This window comes from Canis lupus, chromosome 31, assembly GCF_003254725.2.
Source record: "Canis lupus dingo isolate Sandy chromosome 31, ASM325472v2, whole genome shotgun sequence".
NCBI classification, from domain to species: Eukaryota; Metazoa; Chordata; class Mammalia; order Carnivora; family Canidae; genus Canis; species Canis lupus.
Genome location: NC_064273.1, coordinates 11439088 through 11449373, shown reverse-complemented (window position 1 = coordinate 11449373; position 10286 = coordinate 11439088). Strand labels below are relative to the sequence as shown.

At 36.2% G+C, this 10286-nt stretch overlaps 1 protein-coding gene across 1 annotated transcript in view; it reads left to right on the top strand.

Moving 5' to 3' along the window:
* The first annotated feature begins 481 nt into the window (after positions 1-481).
* ROBO2 (roundabout guidance receptor 2) overlaps positions 482-10286 on the top strand; it is a 1648622-nt gene continuing 1638817 nt past the window's right edge. Inside the window, exon 1 of the mRNA XM_049104693.1 lies at positions 482-689. The gene's annotated coding sequence lies outside the window, so the exon portion shown is untranslated. The remainder of the gene's footprint in view (positions 690-10286) is intronic.

The following is a 10286-nucleotide window of genomic DNA, read 5'->3' as shown; positions in this document are numbered from 1 at the left end:
TCTCAAATCCTTTTTTCTTTCCTTTCTTTCTTTCTTTCTTCTTTCTTTCTTTCTTTCTTTCTTTCTTTCTTTCTTTCTTCTTTCTTTCTTTCTTTCTTTCTTCTTCTTTCTTCTTTCTTTCTTTCTTTCTTTCTTTCTTTCTTTCTTTCTTTCTTTTCTTTCTTTTTTTCTTTTACTTTTTGGCACCTGTGAATTACTGGAGACATTTAGGAGTAAGTCTGAGGGTATTGATTACACTGACAAGGGGGTGTTAGATGCTAGCAGGGCACAGCTGGTCGCCTCTTCCAGCCCATTTCTCCGCTGGCTTCGCGAGGCAAATCTGCAGCCCTGCTCTTGGGACTCCAGCGTCTCAGGAGGGGACTTGCGCGCCCCGCCTGCCCGGGAGGGGCCCGGAGCCTCTTCATCAGCACCACGGACAGCTCGTGCGCTTGGAGGAGGGAGGCTGGGAGGACTCCTCTCTGCGCCACCGCCAGGAGGAGGGAGTGCAGTAGCGGCAGGCGGGGAGGAGGAGGAGAAAGGAAGGACAGCTCCGGTGGGGAGTGGAAGAAATCTGGGAGCTGCTAGAGCAGCAGGTCCGGGGGGAGCTGCTCAGCTGCACTGCTTCCATTATTCAGGCGGACTCTGCTGAGCTTCTCAGGGCTGCTTCCCGGTCCCTCTGGGCGGAGGCTGCCGTCTAGACCTGACTCCAGGTGAGTTAGGCAGTGAGCTGTACTGAGAGGGTCTCGAACTAGACGCTGGAATTGGCGAGCTTGTTCAGCTCCCCAAACACTGCTGGCTTTACAAATTACCCAAAGTCATGACTGACTGGTTTTGGCGAGGCTGCGAATGCTGAGGGTGGGCGGATGGGCGGTGGGCAGTTGCGATCTTCACTGCAAGGATGAGGGGATTCGGATGGAATTCAGCTGAAGTGACTGGATTTTAGGAAATGTCCCCAATTGCATGCGTTATATGTGTTTATATGCAAGCTTTTGAGAGGGTCATTTGTTTTTCTGGCTACCCACTTTGTCCTTCTGTTCCTCCTTCCCCTTGGCTTCTGCCCAATTTTACAACTCCAGTCCAAGGATCGGAAAGGTGTGGAAGTAGGGGGTCCTAATATCTGCTGGGACAGGTCAACCTTGCTCTCTAAATGGGGAGCGGTGTTTCTTTCACCTGATTTACCAGAGGGTAGCTCTCTGAGGAATGGGAGGTTCTTTTGCTCAGTACTCGTCACAAGCTTATTAAAAGACAGAGAACTTCAGGCTCTCTAGACAGGCTCTGAAATGTGATGACAATTTAGTTTAAAAACCTTTGTTCCAAAATTATTACCAATAATTTTTTAACAGCACAACTTTTAAGTATCTGACAGGAAATATATTTCTCATTTTGCAAATGCTATGGGAAAAGTGATGAGTTCACAATAAGAGAAGAACAACTTTATTTTCCTGAAAGGACTTTAGGGAAAGCGATTGAAGAAATTCTGGGAATGAAATTATGGACATTTCCCACAGAACTTCCTTAATTTAATATTTTCACATTTTCTTTGTGTGTGTGTATGTGTGTCTAACGTGTGTTTGTGGGAGTAAGGAAAATTCCTAAGGTGTATTACAAGTTTATTTAGTTTAGAGATTGCTTTCTTGCTAGTAGCACTAACTTTTAATCATCATGGCCATAAGAATTTTTTATTTTAATGTTTTGCTTTTAGGTGGTTGGGTTAGCTATTTTTGTGTTTGGATTAAATATTTACTTCATGGGCCTTGCTGGATACTTTTCAGTAGAACTGGTGGGCATATGACTATATGGGCTACCATGAATTTTAATAATAGTCAAGTATAAAATTATGAGTTTAAAAATAAATATCAGAACTGAAATTGAGGAATGAAATTTATATATCTTTCAAATATTAACTAAATTCTCTATAAGGGTCCAGTGTCATTTTATGCTTAAGATATCTTACTTAGGCTTTTCAAATTGAGATATATGCATCTACAGTTTTAGCAATTAAGGTGGAATATTTTACTTTTCTTTTCCTTTTAACTTCAGTTTGGATTCAACAAATCCTTCCTGTCTACAAAATGAGCCTGTTCTTTCTCAGCTCTTCCATTTCTAATTTCTTACAGAAGTTTAGAAAGATTACTTCCACTTTAGTAATATTAGTAATATTACTTCCACTTTTAATGTGAAAAGACTATCATATGGAGGGATTAAACTTATTTCTCTAAAATTATTATGTAATAAACTAGAAATTTAAGCTGAGGCTATTTAACTTCAATTCTTTTCCCAAAAAGTGCACAGTTGCTTTTATTTGAAACTATTACAGTAGTGATACATGAATATGCCTATGTAAAAATATCTAAGATATTGATTATTTTTTCCTGGTTACTTGTTAAAACTGGTTTCATTCATGTACATAAAAGAAAATGTGATTGTGCAGAGTTATATGCTCCTCACTTTCAAATAACTCCTAAACACCTAACAGTTGACCTTGTGTCCTCCTTTATAAGAGTGGATTTGAAAGGCAGAGTCAATATTTACTAAGAGTATTCTTGGAATAATTTACATCTAATAATCAAGATAGAAGACAGTGGACATTCAGATGCATTTTAAAATTGCTTAGTGTGAACTTGAAACACAGTTACAATTTGCTTTCAGAGTAAACTGCCAGACTTTACAGTGAATAGTCTTTAAGATTCCTTGAACATTGGCAGGTAGTGTATGCCTAAACAGGATTCATGAGAAGAGGAAGTTAGAAACTGAACAATTTTATTTTTTGATACATGACCACATTCATAAAAAATTATTTAAACTTTATATATGCCATGGGTGCTTTGTCTGATACGGACTGATTCAAAGTGACCCTCATTTTAAGTCTTGAGAGAGAGAGACAGAAAGGAAAAAGAACTTTTAAATTTGTTTCAGCTTTGTTATTCACTTTAATTCTTAAGTGGTAATAATCTGTTCTACTTAAGTTTTTAAAAAGCCATTTGAGTTACAAGGACAATTTGTGATTGTTTGCAGGAAGATGCATATGTGTGTGTATCAGTGCTCAGTAGAGCCTTTAGGAGTATGGGAAGAAGGTGAGCAAGAGCAGTAAATACTTCTTGGAGTCTCATACACTTTGAACCTGTTTTTCTTTTTTTTTTTCCTGTGATAGACCTGATATATATATTTACATATGGGAACTAAGTATATGTTAGTTAGTATACTAACTTTGCATCTGATTGCAGGATTCCATATACACTCATGGCTCAAGTATTCTTGAATGAATCAAGATAATAAATTCTACAGCTCTTAACCATCTAAACAATTCCCTTTGGGGCCTGGTATTAAAAGGATGACTTGTAATGATTTTTCTCAAAATCTTTCAGATCCTATAAAGTAACTCAAGCAGAGTATGTGTGAAGCTCATCATTGTTTAACGTCTCAGAGAAGGTGTCCTCTTGAGAGTGCTGACCAAAGCCTTATTTTTCTTCCTGTGCAATTCTTCCAGATAGATGGTTAGCTGAGTGTGGAAGGAGGGAGAGAGGAAGATAAGAAAGGATATATCATTTTCTTCCTCATGAGAGAATGAGGACCATTATACATCTTTATCTACAAACATTCTGGACAAGAGTGATTTGCATCATTGATTAAGGGCTGCTTCAGGAACTGGGGACATTACTGCCCTAGAATTTCCAGACAACCCTGGACAGGCTGAAGACAGCCCTGGTGATTAACCCCCGCCCCTGCCAGTGGCAGAGTCACTGCTTAGGCCTGGATGTTGTCTGACCTGTGTGAATGAGAATAGTGAGTGCTTAGCCCATATAGGTGGAACAGTAACAATTCTTACTACAGGAGTATCATGAACATTCATTGATGAAAGTGAGTTCCTTTTTTCACATAGAGGATGCCCATTGGGCCATGCTTTCTTGGATAAAAATTTGCAGAGGAATGAATTGAATTTTGGACTTTGCTTTTCTAAAAGTGCCATGTTCACTTAGTTGCTTATTGAGTAGCTGCTTAGTTGCTACATGAATAGTTCAGAGTGAGTATGAGATACTAACGAGAGGAATGAACATTTTAAGTCTTACATTATGAGATTCATTCCTTATCTCCTTTTGTAGTGACACTTGATAGCATAGGGAGTAATAGAAGAGATTTACTGCAGAAAAATATGGAGATGTATGAACAGTGGATATGATTGACAACTACAGTTTTCACTGGATTGTTTTAAGATAGCTTTGGATAAACACATTTTATTCACCACATAAGAGAAACTAAGAGAAAGTAGAGGAACTGGGAGAAAGCTAGAAGGTTGACTTTAAGACAAATTTGTGATTCTTAAAATGGGCTACATGATAAGGAAAAAAAAAGCAGAAGTCACCAAACAAAAATTTTGCCTTGCATAATTCATGAATTTTTCTGATTTGTTGAATCAGTTCTTTAAATGCATTATTTAAGCATAGGAAGAGTTATTGAAAATTACACTTTTTAATACAAATACACATTTAGTGAACTATAATGGAGATAAAAGAATGAACAATCCAATTATTTTTCCTGAGTTAAAAATTCCCCTTTTTTCATTCCAAACAACACTAGCAGTTTAGTGTGATCTACTGTGTATTACTTGAGCTCCAGAATTTGCAACTAAAAAGGATGCAGATGTTGAACTTCATTTTTCATGGGTAACTGTAATGTGAATGAGTAGTGAAATTGCAAAAGACAAGTGAAGGCGTTCAGTAATTCTCAAAGTAAATAAAAATAAGGTTAAATTGTAGCACTCTTATTATTGGACACTCACTAAGAAGTAACAAAAATTATCACAGTTTATCCCGGAAATAATGCACATGCATCTTGAAGTAATAAAGTGTCTTGCAAATCTGGGTTTGAAATTGTCTTTTGGCTTATAATGATTATAATATATATAATGTATGAACTTGAAACAAATGGTGTAGGCTCTCTTAACCTCAGATGCTTCTTTTATGAAATGGGGAGATTACTAGTATCTAATTTATAGGTTCTTTGTTTATGTTTTGCCTCTTTGCGTAGTCTCAAGTCCAAGTGGGCGAGACTGCTATTTTATTCTTGCTTGTTATATTCACCCTACTTCTACCTTTTATTAGCTGTGTGGCATTGATCAAGATCCTTTTTGTGATCTTTTCTTTATAAATTGTGAAAAAATTGCCTGTTTTGAAGAATTTCTAGCACGTTAAAAATTCGATAAAATCATTTATATAAAGGACTTATTGGCACATGAGAGACAATATGTATTTTTTTCTTGTCTTCTTATATACTACTATGGAGATACTCCACATTTTATTTCCAAATTTTTGATTCCCCTCCTCAGAGTCAATGTCAATCTTGCACGAAACATTCACGTCTCCTACTTTTCTTCTGATTAAACTCTAGAAAAGTAGGAGAGTTCTCACAAGTTTTATTGTACTTAAGCTTGTGAGAGGAAGCAAGCTAGATCTCAGAACAAGTTTTGATAAGAAAAGGGACATATGGGGTGAATGGGTGACGGGCACTGAGGGGGGCACTTGACGGGATGAGCACTGGGTGTTATTCTGTATGTTGGTAAATTGAATACCAATAAAAAATAAATTTATTATAAAAAAAAGAAAAGGGACATATTTATTCCACTAAACATGACTTCCTCCTATCGTTGACAGTTTAGTACTGTCATTTTGTTAGCAATAAGTAAGACTTTCCTGTTTGTGGTACATAATTTATGACTGGACTTAATCCAATTAACATAAATATAATGTACAGTTGGGCAATGATTTATCTTTAACAAGAGGAAAAAATGGACATGATTTTTTAGTATTGCTTTGAAAATCTTTCAAATAAACTTTGATACTGTTGGTGAAGGTAGCATCACAAACAGTCCTAGTGGTGTTCTTGATAGGTAATATTTGAATATTCTACATATTGTCCCAAGATTGACTTAATAGGATTTAATTTCAGATATAACTTCTCCGCTAAACAGGAAGATTCCTACATGAAGATGTTTGTTCTATCACATATAGGGTTGTTCAAGACTATCTTGAAGAGTAAAGAGAAAATTTTCATCTCTAAAGTAGACATACTGGTGTTCATATTGATTGGATGTTTAGGATCATATTAATAACATAGCTTAGGGGTAAACAAGTAGCATATATAGTTATCAAGATAAATCCTCTTTTTAACACCCCATTTTTTCCCCCTAGGACTTTCAAGTTCATCGCTATTTCATTTTCTTTCTTTGGCTTATTATAATGGTATCTTAGTTTCCTATGGCTGCTCTAATAAATTACTGCAAACTTAATGGCTTAAACAACAGCAATTTATTGTCTTACAGTATTGGAGTTTGGAATTCTAAAACCAGTTTCACTGGGCTAAACTCAAGATGTCTGCAAGGCTGATTCCTTCTGGACGCTCTGAGGGGAGAATCTATTTTCTTGCCTTTTTTTGCCTTTAGTGGCCATCTGAATTCATTGGCTTAATGCCCCTTCCTCCATTTCTTTTTTCTTTTCTTTTTTTTTAAATTTTTTTATTTATTTATGATAGTCACACAGAGAGAGAGAGAGAGATGCAGAGACACAGGCAGAGGGAGAAGCAGGCTCCATGCACCGGGAGCCAGACGTGGGATTCGATCCCGGGTCTCCAGGATCGCGCCCTGGGCCAAAGGCAGGTGCCAAACCGCTGCGCCACCCAGGGATCCCCTTCTTTTCTTTTTTAAAAATATTTTATTTATTTATTTGACAGAGAAAGAGAGAACACAAGCAGGGTGAGCAGCAGGCAGAGGGAGAGGGAGAAGAGGGCTCCCCACTGAGCAGGAAGCCCAATGTGGGACTGGATCCCAGGACCCCCAGGATCTTGACCTGAGCCAAAGGCAGATACTTAACTGACTGAGCTACCCAGGTGCTCCCACCTTCTGTTCCTCCATTTTCAAGGTGCATTGCTCCTATCCTCTCTGTCTCTACATTGCCCTTTCCTTTAACTTCCTCTAACCCTTCCATCCTTCTTTCAAGGACTTTTGTGATTACACTAGGCTCACTGGATCATCCAGGGCCTCTATCTCAATATTCTTAATTCAATAACATCTTCAAAGTCCCTTTAACTGGGTAAGGTAATACATCCACAGGATGTGGGGATTAGGGGGAGAATGTCTTCAGGAGCATTATTCAGCTTAACATAAATGGTAGTAATATTTGTGTGCTTTGGGACCCTGAAATTAATGTGCTTGCTTCCTTGTGGGAGAAAATATAAATTTGGGGATTTTTAGAACTATTAGAAGATATTGATGGGTAATTTTCCAACAAAAGATACTGATCCCTTGAATTCATTAGCTCTAATTTTAGTAAAGTGTAAGTGAAATCATTTGTATTTCTAGGGTCAAAAATATTAATTAAACCTATTATCTGTCAAATCCAACATCTGATGACTTAACTTTAAGTTACATAGAGAAGTATATATGATAGTTCTTATTTATGAAGTTAGCTCTTATTTATAAAGCCAAATCAATGGAAGAAACCACAGAAAGCTTGGAGCCCTTTTAAAACTTTTCAGGGCATATTCAAGTGGATGCCATTTAGTAGTTCCATAATAACTGGTGCTTTTCACAAATATTCATTGTGAATATTTTTTCATGAGTTATATACACGATTTGTAGACTTCCAGGAGAAGTTTAATGATGGTCATGTCAGCTTTTCAAATCTTTCTGAAATCCAAAAGAGAACTTTTGAATAAGATGGATTAATTTCCTTCCCTATATTGTTGCCAAAGGGAACAAGAAATGCCCTGCTCAAATTAATTTAATGCAAATGAATTCTTACTGTCTCACAAGTTTGTCCTTCATTTTTCTTAAAATTATATTGTAAATGAATGTGACATGCTTTACTGGTTGTTGTGCAGGGAGCATTGTCCTTCCTAAAAGCTCTCTCATTTGTCAAAAAGAAGCCATTAGGAGAAAAGTAAATTATCTTATCTGATCACAGTATTAAGAATGACCTTAAAACTATAAATTTTATTATTGGTACAATAGCTGAATTGTCTTTGCAATTGTGGAGATTCCAGAGAAGCCCTTGCTAAGGTACAAAGCTGTTATAATCATTCAAAATCCACTTTTTCTTTTACCTTGTAATGTGTGTGGAATGCAGTTTTGCTTATTGCTATCTTTTTGCTTTCCATAACTGATTTAAATACTCTTAAGTTTTTAAATATTTCTAATTTTCTTTAACATTTTTCATGTCAAACAAAATAATTTTCTGACTATCCAGCTACAAATAAAAGTTGTATAACATGCAATTGGACAAGGATGATTATGAATTTTCATTTTTGATAAAATACTGTGTATTTGTCCCTTTGCACATAAATACAAAATATTTTAGTGAGGGAAGATGAGATTGAGAGAAGGAACTTTATTGATGTGTAAGTATTTCTTTATAAGAAGAAGAGTAATGTACAAGCATATTTTTGCTTTCATGTCCAGATATATAGTAGTTGCACAATAAATGGTGTTTTTCTACTATGGAGGGGGCATCTCCAGCCATGCTATTCATGAGAGCAAGAACTTCAACTCAGCTTTCAGCAGCCATAAGTAAAAAGAATGGTGTGATAGGCTGCCTGTACATATGGCTCTCTTTAGCAGGCCAACTGTTACTTTTGCCCACTCACATCACTGAGGACATATGGTATTACTTTGGCTGTGGAAGCAAGTATGTGTGGACATGTCCCAGTGTGGGTATAAGACTGCTGGTTGTCTTCCTCTTGTTGCTCATGCAACCAACTGTCTCTGGGTTGAAACTTATTATCCATAGAACTGAATTTGAGGATAGTAAATGACATAGTTCTTATTATTGACTGATACTGAAGTAATATGATTAATATTTTCTCTAGGTAGATCACAAGACCTAGCGGATGTTTGCCATTATAAACATTATAAGGAGTAATGGCTTTTTCAAGAATAAATGTGAGAGTTTTTTTTAAATCAAAAGCTGACTCATTAAAAAATACAGGATTATATAGGACCAGAGCAGTAGAGGAAGCATCAGAAATGTGGTTGAAATAATTTACTTTGTGGAGTAATCAATTAGTGAAATTTAACAATGAACCTATTGTTAACTGTGACTACATGGAAAAAAAAAGTAATGAGAAAACAGATGAGAAAGGCTAAAATGAAGAAAGTTGTCTAATCCCAGCATGATTTATTTCATAGAGTTCACAGTGTTGTAAAGCAATTTTAAAAAATTAGATCCATTTTTTTCAGTATAGTGTGTTCTGAATTTTTGAAGGGAGGCATTTCAATACCTGTAACAAGTATGTATTTTTAGTGATGGCTCTAGAACTCCTACATCGAAAGGCTTTTAAGATGCAGTTTGATTGGGAGGCAAGGCTAGAGGGTGTGTGCTGAGATAGCATGTGCGCAAACCTCTGGATCACATACATCAATTATCTAAAGAGAAGAATGGCACATGCTACTAAGGATTATGGGGAAGATAATGACATTCACTGTAAGTTACATTTTGCTGCCACAACTGGCAAATTTATAGAATCAGGATTTGTTGTAGATTTCTTTTATAATCACTTAGCAGTTTCATGCACTGAATTCTACAAATCTGAACATTTTCACTAAAACTCTATTTGCTAAATACTAGGTAAATAAAATCAAGATTTGTATAGATAACATTGACGTGTGTTTTTTCCAGATGTAAAAATGAGAAATTTTCAAAATGCTTTTAAATATCACTTTTTCTGCAAAATCTCATTTCAGTTTCAGTTACTTTGGCACATATATTAATCACCATTAAGGCTGTATGTGAAATATTTGGCAATATGGGTATCACAGATTTATGGTGATGGTGACTGGATGCACAGTATATAGCATCCTTATTGTTACTCACTGGCCTTGAGAACTTTGATTTTCATACTTTTTCGCCTTGCTGTACCACTGACTGACAACTTTAACTTATTCAGTTCATCAAAAAATATATTGTCTTTCAACTCACTGATTTAATTTTTTTTTGATCACTATGCTTACTGTGATGAAGTATCAAATTGTCAAGGTATTATATGAATATGGCAGTTCAGAAGGAAGCAAGCCAATGAAAACAAACATGTTTATTACCCAGCTATATAATATGTTGATTTTATTAACAGAACAAAATATATAGTTAAAATTCTGAGTGAAATTGTCTTTTTTTTTTAAAGATTTATTTATTTATTTTAGAGACAGTTTGGGGGGTGGACAGAGGAAAGGGAGAGAGAAACTCAAGTAGTCTTTATGCTGAGACCAATGTAGGGCTGGATCTTATGACCTCGAGATCATGACCTGAGCCAAGAGTCAACTG